The sequence below is a fragment of the Ptychodera flava genome (genome assembly GCF_041260155.1).
Source record: "Ptychodera flava strain L36383 chromosome 23 unlocalized genomic scaffold, AS_Pfla_20210202 Scaffold_23__1_contigs__length_28996876_pilon, whole genome shotgun sequence".
NCBI lineage: Eukaryota > Metazoa > Hemichordata > Enteropneusta > Ptychoderidae > Ptychodera > Ptychodera flava.
The window spans coordinates 13271964-13290382 of NW_027248277.1; positions in this window are offsets into that span (position 1 = coordinate 13271964).

The window sequence follows — 18419 nt, forward strand, 5'->3', positions numbered from 1 at the left end:
TAGGGTGCACGGCTATGCAGGTCATCAAAAGGTCAACCCCGCCTTAATTGATGACCTGCATAGCGGCGCACGCTACCCCGTCATGCGCCAACAATAGCTGCGTTTCCACATCTACAAATTGTCAGAGTAGTGACCGTTTTAGTGCAATATCAACATCTTCTTCCGATTTATAGTGCAAATGTAGAACGCTATCTCAGACGGCTCTGGAGTGTGTGTACTAGTAACTACACACGTACGTACAGAGCGCGCGAGGCTGAACAAACTGGCCAGTCCCTAACATCGTCTCACATACTGGAAGACACGAAAGAAACTGTTCTTTAGTTGGTAGAGTGCGCGTGCACTTCAGGCAGTGAATTTAAGTTGATGCGTTCAGTGCAAGAAATCCAAGAAATGGGTGACAAAGGAAGAAATCACCGCGAAATAGGTGTTCATCTTTAAAATGTTTTGCCCAGGGCAAGTGGTATCTTTGAACAAACTGTTAGACGATGTCTCAAACATGATCTCAAATGCCTTTAAGGTCAAGATTTTGATCGAGTTGGACAGGTGCAATTTATAAAGTGAGCCGGCATACGGATTAAAACTGTGATGGTTACTTAGATCATTATGAGGAGAACATCATTGCGTACAAAGATTGACAGCTGAATAAATTGATCAGATAATATTAAATGTGGATGCCACGCTCTGATTGGGCTGATGACTGTCACAATTTACACAATGTTCCAGTTTGCGACGTTGACGGAAAAGCAAGCAAAACTTCAGCAGGTCAGGTCAAACTGATTATATCGGACTTTCCATTCCGGCGGCCGCAACACTATTGTTCTTTGTATGTTTGTTACTCAATCCATTGAACAATTTACACAATGTTCCAGTTTGCGACGTTGACGGGAAAAGCAAGCAAAACTTCAGCAGGTCAGGTCAAACTGATTATATCGGACTTTCCATTCCGGCGGCCGCAACACTATTGTTCTTTGTATGTTTGTTACTCAATCCATTGAACGAGTTGCCCGCGCAAATAACTGTCACAATGATGCATTCCTAGGCCAAAGATAGATACTATCAGCTGCCACGCCCCAAATGAAATGGGAAAATCGGACATTTGGTATATTGGAAATTGAAAAAACGGAAATACGAATTGTGGGAAATAGAGTTTGTCAGAGGGAAATTTGAATGGCCGTAAAGTGCCATCCTCACAGCAGTATCACCTGTTTCCTATATTTCAATCTCAGCCCAAGATTCTAAATTTAGAAATAGGCCTAAAAGTTAATAATCAAGATGATAAAACCATTTGAAAATTGAAAATTAGCTCCATTTCGATTTTCTTTTTTGAAAATGCAAATTGGTTTATTGGTTGGCCGAATTGTGCCACGGATTGTTTACACATCCTTTCAGGAGCTTCTATGGAGCTAGATGTATCGTGCCGATCGGACAAACCAAAGTCTGATCGAGGAACGTAGACTGTGACCGAACTTAGCCATGATAGCGCCCTCTCCCTTTACATGATAACAAACGCAACAGAATGCGTCTGCACGAAATACATTCGATGGTCGGGTCTGGTCTAGCTGGGCTTGCACGAAATACATTCCTATACATTTAATACATTTATTACACGAAGGTGTGCACGAAATACATTCTATGGTAGGGTTGGGTCAAGCGGGCTTGCACGAAATACATTCTTTACATTTAATACATTTTATATCAATTACACAAAAGGTCTGCACGAAATATATATTCTATGGTTGCGTCGGGTGTAACTGGCTTTACATCCTTTTACATTTAATTCACGAAAGCTCTGCACGAAATACATTCTTTACATTAATACATTTAATATATATATATTATTATATATATATATATATATATATATATATATATATATATATATATATATATATATATAATTCAATCATTCATTCTTTATTTGTCATGTTATAGTTACACGAAATTTGTAATAGTTACACGAAATTTTGTGTACATTATAATTATATATATATATATATATATATATATATATATATGTGTGTGGTGTGGTGTGTGTGTGTGTGTGTGTGTGTAGGGTGTGTGTTAGTGCGTGTGTGTATATTTTTCTCGGCGTGAAATCTCTGACAACCAGGAGGAACGTCGCTTCAGACGTTGTACGGAGAGGGACGAGAGAGCGAATGAAAAAAGTTAGCAAAACCGACTGTCTGAACTTTGATCTTCACTTGAAATTTCTTTGATTTCATTTGGACGTTTCATCGGCTGAATCGTACTCTTCAGGACTAGTGATCATACTAATTAATTAAAATTTCACAATTTTCAACAATCAATAACTGGTTGGTAAGATTAGCTCCGAGTTTACTGCTCTCCTAAAAGATCCTTATAGGTAACGACAACACGACAAAATGTCATGACTCTTTGATAGTTCCTACTGTGCAAGAACCCGGATGGAAGGCGGTGCTCAATTGGCCCTTCAGTGATATATAGATACTTAACGAAAAATGGAGGATAAATCATCCGTGGTGACGCTAAGTAGCCACTGATTTCGCTCCGATGATCCACAAATTTACAATTGCGATAATGAATCCACACACAACGGCAAGCTTCGGTGAAATTCTTGGCCATTCTTGAAGCGTTTTCAGCTCTCGGTCGATCTCCAACCGAAACGGCATTCCGTACCTACAGGTGAAAAAACGTAAAATGAAATGACTTCTCATTTGTCATTGGATTTACATAGTTGGATTTTTTGCCACAATTTTTTTTTTGTTTATATTTATATTTACGTTTTTATGCATATGTCGCAGCGGTGTCTGTCTGTCTGTCTGTCTGTCTGTCTATCTGTCTGTCTGTCTGTCTGTTGGTCCAATACCTCAAAAACGGCTGATCAGATCAGAATCAATCTGGGGCAGACATATTTGAGTCAACATCTTTTACTTCACTTTGAGGCTCATACTACCTCTTAGCATGTTCTCATTGTCTAAACAGGCTCCATTTCAGATCAGACCTCAAAACGAACGATCTTTTGAGACGATATTTCTGATATATCTGATATCGTCGAGGTAAGACGGGAGGGCTCCCTTCTAGTCCCAATGCTGATATTTAGAGCGATCTGAATATCGTTTGAAAGTTTTTGCCTCCAGTTTATATCAATGTTCAACATCGTTTCAAGGGGTTGTTCAAAATCTCCCCATAAGGCATGTCCGATCACAGTCCGCTTTTGAAAGCTGAATCACAGTCCCTCTATGGATAGAGAGACTGTGGCTGAATAGTACTCATTAATCTGTCATGTGCGTCAACTGTACCATCATAAGGAGGTATATACAATAGGCTACCCTAAAGAAAAAACACGAAAAATGAAATTAAGTAGGTAAGTTCACAAAAATGGAATACCTAGTGTTAGTTTTACACAGAGGATGACTACTGGGAAGATCGATATTTGGATGGGAAATGACAATTTCTTAAAACTACTGATGCACGTGTTGAAATCCGTGACAATATTCGTCAACCATTTTGCGAATGGACTAAAATGCTAAACTGCAGTTGGTTTTCCCCTGGTACGAATAAACGTCGTTTATGACAGAACGTCTAATTGTAGAAATGTTGACAGCACAATCGAAATCAGAAGTTTGCCCCACGTCACGGTGATTCTAACTCAGGGAACTTTCAGTTCTAACAGTATGTGGAGACTGAGGACTGTGTCCTGAACGTCACACGTGACTCTCATATATTGTTATCGCTGTGGTATGTTTTCAGAGGTCTCCTAGGAGAGTATATGTAACCGCGTCTGATATTATTTTGTCGGCGCCTGAAAGCACGGCTTGAATTTTAGCCATAGCACTCGATAGAGACTGCCGCTTAGGCTAATAGATTTGTTGAAAGCGATCAGAGTTTGTATTCATTTTTCGTCTAAAACACCTTCATTTCCAGCTATGCAGTTTTTTCACAGAGAGACTACTAGCCGAAGTTCCCCGCCTACTGTTTCCATTGAAGGCTTCATGTTCAATGTACGTGTTAGTGGGATTACATTATATCCCATCTCAAGGGACTGTACCTCAGTGCAGTTATACTGTGTACTGTACAGCGGACCATTACGTACTCAGTTTATATGTTGATTTTGACAGACAAGCCTGGACGGGCATGGAACTGCTAGATACGTTTATACCTGCCGTCACAGTCCCTCCAGTGCTGCAGTGAAGACTCGTTAGTGCTTTTTATGTTTTTTTACGGGTAAAAGCGCAAACGTAAGGCCGGATCATGTTGAGTTGCAAAGGAAGGTCAGTCATAGTCCTCTGTATCGTTGGAATACTTAACTGTTCGGCCTCCATACTAATACTAAAGCTCTACAACTTCGATATCCCGGCTATTAGGAAAAGCGTGACGAACGAGCTCGTTAATTTTACTCTCCGATGTGAGTGCGAAAACGCTTCCAGCACCAAATGTTTCTCCGCCATCAACGCGAGTCACTCAGATATTCTTCAGCGCTGTAGAAATGAAACTTCAGTCTCGTCCGTTCAACGCAACGCAACGTTTCAAAACGTGAGAGGCGCCTTGTCGGGATTTACATCTCTGAAGGACCTCTACGACACTATTGATAGAAACTGGAGTTTCAACGCAACTGAAGCGGACAATTGGAGGTGGGTAGGCAGAAAATACGCTGTCCTGAAACAGTGGCAACTCTTTACAAGTTCTCCAGTGACAAATTCAAGACCATGAATAGCACGGGGATTAAGTTTCCGATCACCTAATTGTATTGATATAGCGTGTATGATTAGTAAGTCTTATAAAAAAAGACAATCACGAAGCAGAAATATCATACACTTATTATTACATGTGTAAATGACCATATAACGTGGAAATTAAATAACTAATTGAGGGATTCAAGCAATGAAACAGTAGAGGGGGAAGAACCTCTACTGACCATGTAATAACTTATTGATGGATTGGATACCTGTCAAGTCTACCAAAGATTAAGAAAAAGATTCTCTCATGAAAACGTTATGTCTACATTTGCACTCGCCCATTATTTTGCATGACTTTCAAAGTATCTACAGTCAGATGAAATTCTGCGCAGAATCTGCTTGGAACTTGCGTGCGCAGTGCCCTTTTAGGCGGCATTCACAAACAACATTGGGGGGGGGGGGAGAGAATGCAAAACAGTTCTCTGGGTTTTTTTAATGCCTCCCCTAACAAACGCAAAACGCGCTCAAATGCCTCCCCCATCTGACTTTGCTACAGTTTTTGTGCATGAAACTTACTAAGGGTGATCTAACTCAAACGGAGTAATTTATTTTTAGATCGGAAACAAAAAAGGAGATCCAACACTTTTGTGAAAACAGCTTAGCGAGAATCTGTGGACAATTGCATGTAGTATGCTTTTAACGCCATGATCCCCAATAAAAAGCGGATTATGGTAAGACTATACAATTCTTGCTGTCAGTTCATAGAACTAATACTAAGCTGCCAATCAAAGCCTAATAGCGTAGGTGGCTTCCGAGAGGTGATGAAAATATTGCAGAAATGTGGAGTTATGATCATTTCAGTGATCTGTTCAATGTAGTTCACACAACAAAAGACAGGGATTTTGTTTTGTATAAGATTGGTAGCTGTAATTTTGTTTTTGTTTCACCTAATGTAGTCAAGATTGCAATGGACAAGCTGTAACCAGGAAAATCAGCAGAGCTGACTCTCTCTTCTCTGAGCATTTCCTATTTGCAAGTGAAAAGGTGTCTGTACTGTTGAGTATTTACATCAGTGATAATTCACAATGTGTGTCCTAGAAAATTATCAGACATTATGTTGGTCCAAGTTATTAAGGACAAGAACATAAATATCAGTGATAAAAATAACTGTTATCCTATGTCTTCTATTGCCTCAAAGGTTTTTATATGTGTCATCATCTTGCCCAAGATCGAGTCTTTATATCATTTAATCTTCGCCTTATCAATTTGGCTTCAAAGCTAGCCGTTCAACTACTATGTATGTTTGTCTTAAAAGAAGTAATGAGTTACTATAACAACCATGGTAGCAATGTGATTGTTACGTTCATGGATGCCTCGAAAGCTTTCGATCGTGTTAACCATTGGACATTCTTCCAGAAGTTAATCACTCGTTATGGACCAATTTGCTTTGCAAGATATCTTCTTTCATGGTACAGGTCTCAGAGTATTTCTATTCAATTGGAATGTTGTGAATCAGAAAGGTTTCCGGTCATTAATGGTGTTAAGTAGGGTGGAGCTTTTCAAAGTATACGTTGATGATTTGAGTACTTGCTTCTCGCGTTGGTTGTAACATTGGTTGTATATTTGTAAACCATCTTATGTATGCAGACGATATTTGTTTGATAAGCCCGTCTGTGAGGGGTACTAGAAAATTAGTTATTATCTGTAGCAATTATGGTGATATTCGTGATATTATTTTCAATGCAAAAAAAAAGAAAAAAAACCCTACAGTGTATGTGTGCGATTTCCAAAATGTGTGAGATGGGGTAAATTCTTTCAGTTTATTTCAATGGAGTCAAACTTTGGTTCGTTAATAAGAAAACAAACACCTTGGTTATGTTATGAGAAATATCTTCAGTGATGACGCTGGTATTGAACGCCAAAAGAGACCTTTTTATATCTCAGCTAACATGCTTTTGAGACGGACGATTTTCCATGTACTCAATGAATGAAAAGAGCAATCTATTTAAAGCTGACTGTTATCAATGGCACGTTTGTAAAATGTAAGTCGGTTACAATAGCATTATCCTGAAAAAGCTTAGAGTAACTGTTGGTTACAACAATGCAGCCCGCATACTGTTGGGTCATGATAGGCGCAGTAGCCCCAGTTCAATGTTTGTCAGTAATGGGATTGCTGCTCACTGTCTGGAAAGCAAATCTATGGTTTAATGAAACGTATATCAACAAGTGACAACATCATTATACGAAAGGTGCATGATAATATGTACTTTAGCCGGGCGCAAACTCTCTCATGTAGACTTGGGTCAAGTCGGTGAATTTCTAAAGAATGTTCCGTAAATAGTTCTCTTGTGTCTCTCCTCTTTCCTAACCTAGTTGGAATTTAGCAGCCCACGCCTCACGCCAGGTTTTCCTGGCGATTAATTGAACGCGTTACGTTTGAGTTTGCGCAGCAGTGAGTTAGTTTCTGCCGGAGTCACCGGGAGAAACTCCCCTGTATAGCGTTCACCCCACTCAAACATTCACAAATCACTGAACCGAGTCTAGCTCTCTCAAAACGTCAACGCTCTTCCTATTACTTTTAAGGTACAGATATTTTTTTAAGTTCCAAAATACTGTTTAACTGAATATATGTACGAACTTTGGGTTTCAGAGCTAAATTTTCATTCCAGCGCACTCTGTTTTCCAAAATATTCAGACCAGATAAAACTGCGTGTCGCCCACTTATAGAGAAACCCATTAAAACCAAAGTCAAATGAATATAAATTGGCAGACATCGGCCATGTATTTCTACCTATGTTGTCCAGATTGCATAACATAAGATATGCATGTCTTGGAATTCTATGAGGAAGGCATTTCAAGAAGTTTCAACCCCAATGCGATACAACGTTTTAAAGTGGCACTCCTATTAGGTAACATTTTTAAAACACATTTTTAATGCCAACGGTCGATATTTGACGTTGCGGCTGCGAGTGGATCGCGAGATATCGATAAAAACATGTTCTCAAAAAAGGAAAAGTTTGAATTCCGGTGGCCCACTTAAATCCAGCTTCCGAACATCGAACGTTCGGCACAGGGGCCATTGTCAACTAAACTATGGAGGACGAGTATACGCTAGCGCTGCTGTACGCCACAGTACCACTCGCGTCGGTGATCAGTCGTGTCCCGTTGGAGACAGCCGAGTCTTACTGATTCGGCAAAAAACAAAAAAAAAACAACTAAGTTTGCTGATTCCACCAGAATTCGCATAGGTGACAAGAACATGTACAGTTACGTTTGGTTGCTACATAGCAGCCGCCGCGTGGTATGCATAGACGCTTACCACGCGGCGGCCGCTATGTATCAAACCACGCGTAACTATGTGGCAGACGACAAAATGTAGTCATCAGAGATGGCTAATATTTTACATGTAAAAACTGGTATCTATGTGGTATTGGTTAAAATATAATACAACTGATTGAGAATAATCAAAACGACAAAAACTAGTAAGGAGAAGTTTTAAAAAAAGTACCTGAGGTAAAGGCATAATGATGTATATAAAGTCTTTGCAGTGGGAGGTAAATTAATTGCGTCATTCGAACATTTTTGGACTCCCTTGAATATCGTCCATCAGCATAACAACAAACCTTCGGGGGATTTCGGGTCATAATCAGAAACTTATGGATGTGAAAAATCATCGTACGCTCGGGAAATGACATGTTTTTATCGACATCTCTCGATCCTTGCGCAGTCGCCACGTCAAATGTTGCCCGTTCGCATTAAAAAATGTGTTTTAAAAATGCTACCAAGTGGGAGTGCCTCTTTAATGTAGGACAATAAATAGGGAGAAGGCCACATTCCCAAACGAGATCTTCTTTTCTTGTCTAATTAGGAACTGCCAGGACCACCTTCTCTGAATTTTCTCTATGACTTCAAATGTGAAAATCCATAGATTTCTGAACCATGTCATATAATTTGCACTATCATCGCATTATATAATTGAAAATGAGTATCGACATCCAGGAAATCAAGTTTCCGTCAGTTAGCTGTCAATGTAGTCGAAGGTTTTGCCAGCTTGACTAGCTACAGTAGACACTGCTATCGACCATTTATTTCTTGTAGACAAAAGAAAACCCAGATATTTGTAGTGGAAACTACTTCCATCAGATTATCACGAAAATACCACTTTTCAAACCTTGAGGGTTGTCCACCTCCTCGAAAAATCATATCCTTTATTTTATAAGTATTCTTCTATTTATTCATTCATTTATTTATTTATTTATTTATTTATTTATTTATTTATTTATTTATTTATTTATTCATTGCTGTTCATTCATTTTGTACTCAGCACAAAATATCAGCTGTAACACCCTTTGCATATAGGCCAATGGCCTTTAAACGCAAATAAAAAGACTTGACTTTACCAAATTAGTTCCAATTGTGTTATTGTACCATGTTTGATTATAATAAGAAACACTTAATGGTCATTCCAAGTTTGAAAGAAATAATAAATGATGTTTCTGTATTTTTAAAAAAAATTTCCGTCAGGGGGCATATCTACTCCACTCTACTAGCACCACCACTGCATGAAAACACTATAATACTTACTGTATTAGCATGGATTATTGCTTGTATTTTAGCTGAATAGTGCATATACAGGTGAATACATTCAAGAATCCATTTCTTGTATTCAGCAAGCCTGTATTCATGTGGATTCATGTGAATTCACGTGTATTATTCTATAATACAGGCAACTCATTAATGTGAATTTATCTGTATTATTGCGTTTTCATGCAGTCCACGCCACCAGATGCTGACTGCTTACTTGTCTCTATTTGCAACCCATTTACAAAATTGTTGACTACCACTGAGAGAGAGAGAGAGAGAGAGAGAGAGAGAGAGAGAGAGAGAGAGAGAGGAGAGAGAGAGACAGAGAGAGAGAGAGAGAGAGAGAGAGAGAGAGAGAGAGAGAGAGAGAGAGGAGAGAGAGAGAGAGGAGAGAGAGAGAGAGAGAGAGAGAGAGAGAGAGAGAGAGGGGGGGGGGAGAAAGAGAGAGATGAGCAGATAGACGTACTGACGTATGTCACAGTAAGAGTAGAGGTATATATCCCAAACCTTCATGACAGCCCTCACTAATCCGGTTTGATTCTATAATCCCACGTCGTGCAGGTCCGTCCTCGAGCGATACTGCAACACTAGTGGATTATTTCTAGTGACTGGAGAAAACGTACAACCAGGCCAGGAACTACGATACACGGTAGATTTGAACAATACATTTGTGATCACAAAGAAGACAAACCAGAGGTTCATTAAGGTAATTATCAAATTTAAGGTTAAGGTCATCTCTTTGCAAGGGAAGGTGATACATAATGGTATTCCCTTAAACTTGTTGCACGTGACTTGAAGATGATTGATGGAATTGCATCACTTACAGAGTTAATTATCAATGCTCAATGTTAGGTTTAGTCAGATAGTCGTAAAGAATTCCTTTCAACTTTTTCCATTTCACTTGCAGAAAATGCCGTACCAGCAAAAGTCTTTCAAGAAATGCAGTGTAGTTGGAAACAGTGGCATTCTTCTGGGTAGCAAATGTGGCAATGCCATAGATAATGCTGACTATATTTTCAGGTACTACAAATATATATATATATATATATATATATATATATATATATATATATATATATATATATATATATATATATATATATATAATATGTATATATATTTTAAGAGTGTGTGTGAGTGCGTGTGTGTATTTTTCTCGGTGTGAAGTCTTTTTCAACATTGAAAAAGGAACGTCACATCACTTCATATATCGTACTAAGAGGGACGAGAGAGCGAATAAAAAAGTTAGAAGCACCAACTCTCCAACACTCTATTCTTCACTTGAAATTTATTTGCTTTCATTTTGACGTTTTATGGACTGAATCGTACGGGACTATATTAAAACGCAAAGTAATGTCTAAAACCAGCATTATGGAATTGATTTCATCAAAGCATACAGTTCATTTTATATTAGTGTTTTCAGTAGAAGTAAGAACTACTTATGAACCCTTGATTCACGCAAGAACCAAGAAAAGATTAAAATATATATATATATATATATATATATATATTCCCTAATATTTTTTTTCGTTCGAAGCAAAATACGAGCGACGTAGTGACCTTGTCACCATGAGTCAAACACGAGTGGTGACAAGGTCATTACGTCACGAGTATTTTCCGAGCTGTACACTATTGTGTTCGTTAAAATGCTGATTTCGTTATACTAGTTTTTGAGGCCAACTTGCTTCGTTGATTAGCACTTGACTTATATCATTTTGTAGTGGAAATCCCATGTCTACCACATGAAAGTTTTCTGTCCGTCGCACGTTCAGGCGGCGGCTAGGTCTATGCAGATACGCTAACCCCCCGGGCTAACCCCCATATCGATGACAATAATTGAACGGATTGACGGATTTTTACAAATTTTCACCTAAGACAAAGATTGATTGCAAGAGAAATACGGGCCGCCATGTTGTTTGTTTGTACATTGACGAGCACATCGAAGATCGACGCAAAAGACTTCCGACGCATCGAAATTGATGACATAGCACATAGGTTGTCGTGACGTGGAACGACCAGAGTATAGATCCCGGTATTTTCTGTTTAGAGACGACAAATATGGCTTGTGCATTCGATAATCTTATTCATAGCCCCTCTAAAGGTTTATTGTTCATTGCATCATAATATAATTTTTAGAGTATATATTCAATATTTTCAGATATAATGCGGCGCCAGTCCGTGATTATTCCGAAGACGTCGGTTCCAGGACTGGCCTAGTGACGTGCAATACCTCTATTTTAAAACATCAGTAAGTTCTTTATTGATGAACCTTTTTATTACACCTCCTACATGACTCAGCTGTCTGATCTCTTGAATATTAGAATTCATATAGATGCTGTCTTATACCAATCGTATGGTGGCGCCCTTCGTAGAGAGGGGTCCATGAAAACAAAAACTATAACATGACTGCGCTAAAGACTGACCCTGCTCCAAATCGGACGAGTTAGGTTGAGATGCTGTTTCGGATCGGTGACATAGCGCGACGCATAGAAGATCGTTTTTCTAGAGGGCGCTCCTTCAATTCATGGCGCTGCACCCTATCTTACTGTCTAAGTGTAATGTTACCCGTTGTTTGGTCTCCTTTTAAAAAATTCAGGCAGGCTTTATACTATATCGATAGCGATTGTCGTGTATCATACTGATATCTCAAATTTTAATTGTTTACTCCAGTGGACTTGTGTTGTGTCAAACATTAGAGTGGTCCCATATCCTGAATCGCACGTCAATATAAAAATAGACGGTTCAATTTGAAAATATCCAATTATATATGGATATGATTTCACAATCAGTGGAAAGGGAAATGTATTCTAGAATCTTAAAAAATAATATGTTTTCATATATTCATGCTGTTCCTCTCCCTATATCACAGATTTAACTGGTTGTACGAACAAGAAGCCGGACACTTCAAGAAATATATGACAGAGCAGTATGACAACGCCTACACCTTAGTGCCGGCATTTTCGAAAACTCATTGTACGAAGCGTGCATTCAAAGTACAGGACATTCTGAAGCCAACCAATCTCAAAGTAATTTATATACACCCGTATTTTCAGACGCTAGTCAGGACGTTCTGGACTAACCAGAAGAATCTTACGGCCGTGATGACGTCATCTGGTAAGGATAGTGTTCCCAATTTTCGAAAACATCATGTAGATGCAAATACTGCCATCCGTATAGAGTCGAGTTGCACTTCAGAAATTCTTATATTAAAATCGTTGAGAATAGGAAAAAGTAAGCCACTTTTGACGTCGGGGTTCATCTCATATTGAACATATGGATTTAAACAGTAGACAAGTGATATAAACCATCTCTCTCTCTCTCTCTCTCTCTCTCTCTCTCTCTTCTCTCTCTCTCTCTCTCTCTCTCTCTCTCTCTCTCTCTCTCTCTCTCTCTCTCTCAGGAATGATTGTATTTACAGCCGCGATGAGTTTCTGTGAAGAGGTTCATCTCTATGGGTACTGGCCTTTCGCAGAAGATCCCGATGGAAATCCTCTCAACTTCCATTACTTTAACAAGGATGCAGCGATGTTACCACCCGAACTGTTGCAGGCGGTCCACCATAACATGCCGGACGAGTTCAAAATGTATATGGCATTGCACAACAAAGGTGCTATAAAGCTGCATGTTGGACAGTGTGACGTTTAGTGTGACGGACACTGTGAAAGACAGTGTACCGACTAATTCCCGTTGAAAAAGATATTAAATAATCTTAATCGTACCTATCCATAATCTGATAACACTAGTCAAATTCATAATACATAGTTACTATGTATTATGAATTTGACTGTTATATAAACATATATACAAAAAGCATACAACAGACAGTAAAGCACCCGTACTCACAAGAAAGTCTAATTCATGAAAGAGAGATATATGGACCTCTGGCAAAAAGATCAAGAAATGATGCCAAGTTGAAGTTGACGGGTACTGTAGCATTTTAGCTTCGCTCAACCATTTCGTTATGACCTGTTCCAACATCCTCGGAACGTAAAATGCAAACCTGTTTATTTCCAGTGTATTTCCAGTCAAGTAGTAAACACATTTCCCATGATGCTTTGGATGTTCTATGAGGTCCAAATCGCGTCGTCTGTCTCAGTGCTTCCAGTTTCGACATTTAAGTTTTCTTTAGACGGGACAGTGAATTTTCATGGACGTGAAATATTACTACACATAAATGAGTGAATTGACTTGCAAAGGACGCTGTCGCTTTACGTTTGCCGATGTACATCACACCGGATATTTACCATTTAGTATCGAATACCCAAAATAAATCATAAGAAAGTCGTTATTCAGCACTTTGGAAATTAGCTGGCGTAGGACTTTTGCTACAACTGAACGCACGTCCTAATCGACATTTTGATTTGCTCTATAAACCCACATTTCCATGGAGGTTACCTCCATAACATTTCTACGCGACTATGAAGTTTAAACTGCAACTTTTGCCCCTGTTTCTTACTTTCATATCCTTTTCCACCAAGGTCTCTGTTATGGAAATGGAAAGGTCCCAACTAACTAACAGTGTTCACGTTTCATATCGGTTTTATCGCTACAAGCCTAATTGCTTTGCAGTATGGACTTTTCGGCCGGCCCACGTCGGACAGATCATGAAGGTCTTTCTTTTACCTCCCGACAGACTGTGCTGACAGCAATCGAAAAGTAACGTTTCTTACTTACCACATCATAAAAGCGCCATCTACGTTACGACCTTTTGACGGCGATCGCCAGTCAAATGCGCGGCAATGACAAAGCCATTCCAGCAGTACGCTTTGTCACCGGTGAGACCATTTCTCGTTGATTTACGAATAATACATTTTGTACCTTCCTGTTTATTTACGAATTCATGAATATTTTAAGCGTTAAATAGTTTTACGGACGATATCGTGACACTATGTCTGTCATCTTCACACACTCCTTTTCTTATTTTACTGCTGTGACTCAATCAATTAATCCGCAGATACGGACTTATTATGGACTTGCGTTGTAATAAAGAAATCAGTCAGACAGGTTGGAGTCGAAATCTTTATTCGAAATATCACAGTCAAAATTAATGAAATACAATAAGGTAAAGTGAAATGCTGCACAAAGAACCCCATTCCTCCCCACCCAAGGGGACTTACCGCTTTTCCCTGTGGTTTTCCTTTTGAGTCAATGTACGGTGTTTGATGTGGCCACAGCAGTGCATTGTGGGATAACCGGGAATAGGTCTATCATTAAGAGTAAAAGGCACGTGTGTTCAATTTGACTTTCATGTAAATAACTAGTCGCGTTGCTATTGGCGAGGAACGACCTTCGGACGTTACGTTCCTACATTGGCCAAGGCAATGTTCTAACATTTGCCCATCGATTTGTGGAAGCGCCCGCTGCGTCGTCATAGGGGAGTCTGAGTTCCTTGTTTCTATTTCTCTAGTGAATAACTGTATACTGTGATCGATCCTTCAAGTGAAAATGATCCATATCATGAAAATACCTACTTTCGTTTGTTCAGGACATGTTCAATGCTCGTACTTGAGCTGTGGACAAGAACGTCTGGCCACGAGCGCATTGCAATGGGCAGCAAGATACGTAGACTTGGTTCAAGTCGGTGAATCAAAAAAAAAATAAAATCATTTGTAATAGTTTCTCTTGTGTGTCTCCTATTTCATACAAACCTATTTGGAATTTGGCAGCCCAGGCCAGGTTTTCCTTGCGATTGAACGCGCTACCTTTGAGTCTGCGCAGTAGCGAGTTAGTTTCTGCCAGATTCACGACTCTGTGATTCCGGGAGAAACTCCACAGTATAGTGTTCACTCCAGTCATTCCGTTCAGCCCACTCAGGCGTTTCAAATAAGAACAGAACACAAGCCATCGCGTTTACCTAGCTGAAACATTCACAAATGACAGACTTGAACCAAATCGACGAGGTACGGCTTAAAAGCAAAGAGTTGGAGGTGCGACGTAGTGATGCGTTGAATGGGCGACGAATTCGAGCGGGGAACCAAAACCAGCGTCTGTCCTCCCAGCTTGCATTTCTTCAAAGCTAAGCCCCTTATCGAACATCTTCCGCTCGCATTGGTCCTTCGTACATTCGGGAAGCATCGGACAGGTGACCTTGGCAATCGAAAATGCTTATCGATCAAAGGGAGGATTCATGATTATCCAGCTGATGCCACAATCATGTCAATATGTAAATTTATAGGTTTGAAGGGAGACCAGGTGGGTTCGTGTCACCAACGCTTGCGTCGCTATTGTTCAGTCGATCCTTAACCTAGGACAGAGGTACCCATTAAGCTAACGCCCTCGTACGGACCGACCTCACCACCGAGTTACTAAAACATATACAGATAAGTACATATATAGGTCAATACTTGACCCATTCAAGCACAGATCAACCTAGCCTTCATCCCACTCATACATCGACAGTGAAAGCATACAAAAGTAAAGACAAACTATAGGAAGTATATGTATTACCAGTGTCCCATATATTTTACAAATTAACTACATTCATTTACTCGGGTAAAACAAATGTTTGAGACTGTTGTTGCGAATTAAGATAGAATGCGCCCCGTGGACAAGTCATGCAGACTCTCACACTTGTACAATACTCTTTGTCTCTCACTTGTGGGGGCTCATTTTGAAGGTTATGGAATACATAAAGTTTTCAGCGACTTATTTTTGTGAAAATCGAAAATCATATTTTTGCCCATGGAATTAAGTCAACAGGAATGGCGGCCGATAACAATTACAGGTGTCGTTCAAAATTGCGAAATTTGTTTCTGTACTACCAAATGGTCGTTGGGTACAATCAGTTAAATTGTGAAACAAGTATATATATAGGTCATCAGTTTAAGGCCAAGTTTAGCATAGTAACTGTTCGCAGGGGCTGCAGTAAGTTGTGCCATTCTGGCTTATTATCTGATGTCCCGAAAAATGTTCAAGTGACAACATATAAGGAGCAAGTATGCTTTATAGGGTGGGGAGGAAGCTGGTTAGAAATATGTTTATTAAGTTCAGGAAGTTTTTAGGTTCACACTATGCACTTCCTCCAGACAAGCAGATTCCATTTCACATTGCTAACAATTATTTTGCTATCTTTGCATTCCACGCATTATGATTCCATATGATTGACTAGGCTTTTTCAGAGAGAATTTTTCCCTCCAAAAGGGTCTTTTAATCTCCGTTTTTTAGAGCAAGTCTCTCTTTGGTTTGTGTTTAGCCACAGTAGGAAAAACAGTTACTCAATTCGAGTTTTGTTGCTTGTTTCCCAAGGTAGTAATACAAAGAAGGGGGTCAACAAGACTCGTTTGTAGATGAAGTACAAAACGTAGTTTACAGACTTTACAATTGTTACGGGTTTACCTCTATTGCTGCAATAAAACAGAGGGTAGTAGCATAGCCAAGCACAGTATATAAGTAGGATGGCTAAGTTATAGCTAGTTAGACACTGGTGCTGTGCCAGTATAATTTTGCATACATCTGTGAAACATGCATGAGTCACAGTCCAGTTGCCAGTTTCTCAACACGCACGGGTCAACGTAGCAATCAAGACAAGTCACTGTTCGCAGGGGCTGCAGGCACGGTGACGTGACTTTCTTCTTGTGGGGCCGACACAAGGTGTGTCTTGTGGCGTGTTTGGGCCCCACAAGATTGGGGCAAGATTAAATGAGTTACCTATGTAGGTGAATTCTTTGTTAGACTGTTAATTGGTCACCCATTTTGTGGCCCACTTTATGTATTTCACAGTTAGCAGCATGTTAATCATTGTAAGGAAATTTGTTTGTGTGTCAGTTTATTGGTCACCAATTTTGTGGCCTAAGTGATGTATCTCATCTTTGCAACTTTAATTTTATCACAAGTGTAAGTAGGTTAGTTATTGTAAGGTCACATGTTTTGTATTATGTTTGCGTGTCATCAATTAGTGGCCTGTTTGATGTATTTTACAGTTACAGTTTCTCATTAAATGGTCACCCATTTGGTGGCCCATTTCTCCCACAAAGACATGAGTTGGGTATTCCTTAATTTTGCCGGTGTTGTAGCTGGCCGGGGCACAGCATCACTACCAGTGATGTGGGGCCTTGTCCAGCATTGACAGCGTTTGCAGGGGATAAATATTTGTATTTTTTCGACTCCTGAGGGTGCAATAATGTTTTGGAGGTATTTAAAAAACAAACGAACCACAAGAACAGCAGCCTTGCCTCAGAGTGTTTACAAAAGACAAATCACCAATGTTACCAAAACACTTCCAATTATAACATGTTTTTGGAATGTTATGCCCGAGGCGCCATCTTCTGTGAAAATAAACGTTAAACAAGAAAATACAGTTAATATGATGATATGTTATTACTTCATATATGTTTCTTCGTTCATTTGAGGAAAATATGGCTACAATTTGGCAGTGTCGTTTGCGAAGAGGTGACATGACCTAGTATGTAGCTAGTACTTTCCCATTAAGATGTAACTTTCAAATGAACTGCACTTATTCTGTTCACTAACGAGAATATATTTTAGCCTACACAATAATAAAGTCGACTTTTAGTCATCGATTCGGCGTTTGAAATGCAGGGCGTATTAGTATGACGTAAGCCCGCTCTTCAACTTTCCTGACAGAATAAATAACAGTGGACTATTGGGAGAGCGCCTGTATAATTGATAAACTGCTGACCGATTAATATTGCTCACTGTTGCTGCTCAACTGGCAAGGTGAAAACGATGAGCAAAGCAGATGTACGTCACCAATTTGTCTAAAGCGAAGTTATTTGACAGAGGAAAAAGATATCCGCCCAAATTTTACTGCAGTGCTGTCCCTTTCACGTGGGCCCCTACGTTGTATCGGAGATACTTGGTTAGTTTGTTATATGTACATACCCTGTGGTTGTGTTGCGACGACTGTACTGTTTTTTTTGGTTTCTGAGATAAACAGAAACAAACACAGAGTTTAAAAACTCATTTGCATAATTTTGTATACATCATGAATTTTTCATAAAACATAGGTGATGTATACTGAGACCATGCCTTCATGTTCATTTTTTTCGTACTTATCAAACAATTGCTTCTTTCAGAATTATGATTGACCGAGATGAGTATCTTAAAGTTCTGATAAGAATTGTATTCTAGATAAGATAGCGTCATGCGGGTCTCGCAATATTCGAAAATGAAACGCCCATCAAATTCAAACTGGAAAGGATATTTGTATTAAAAACAGAT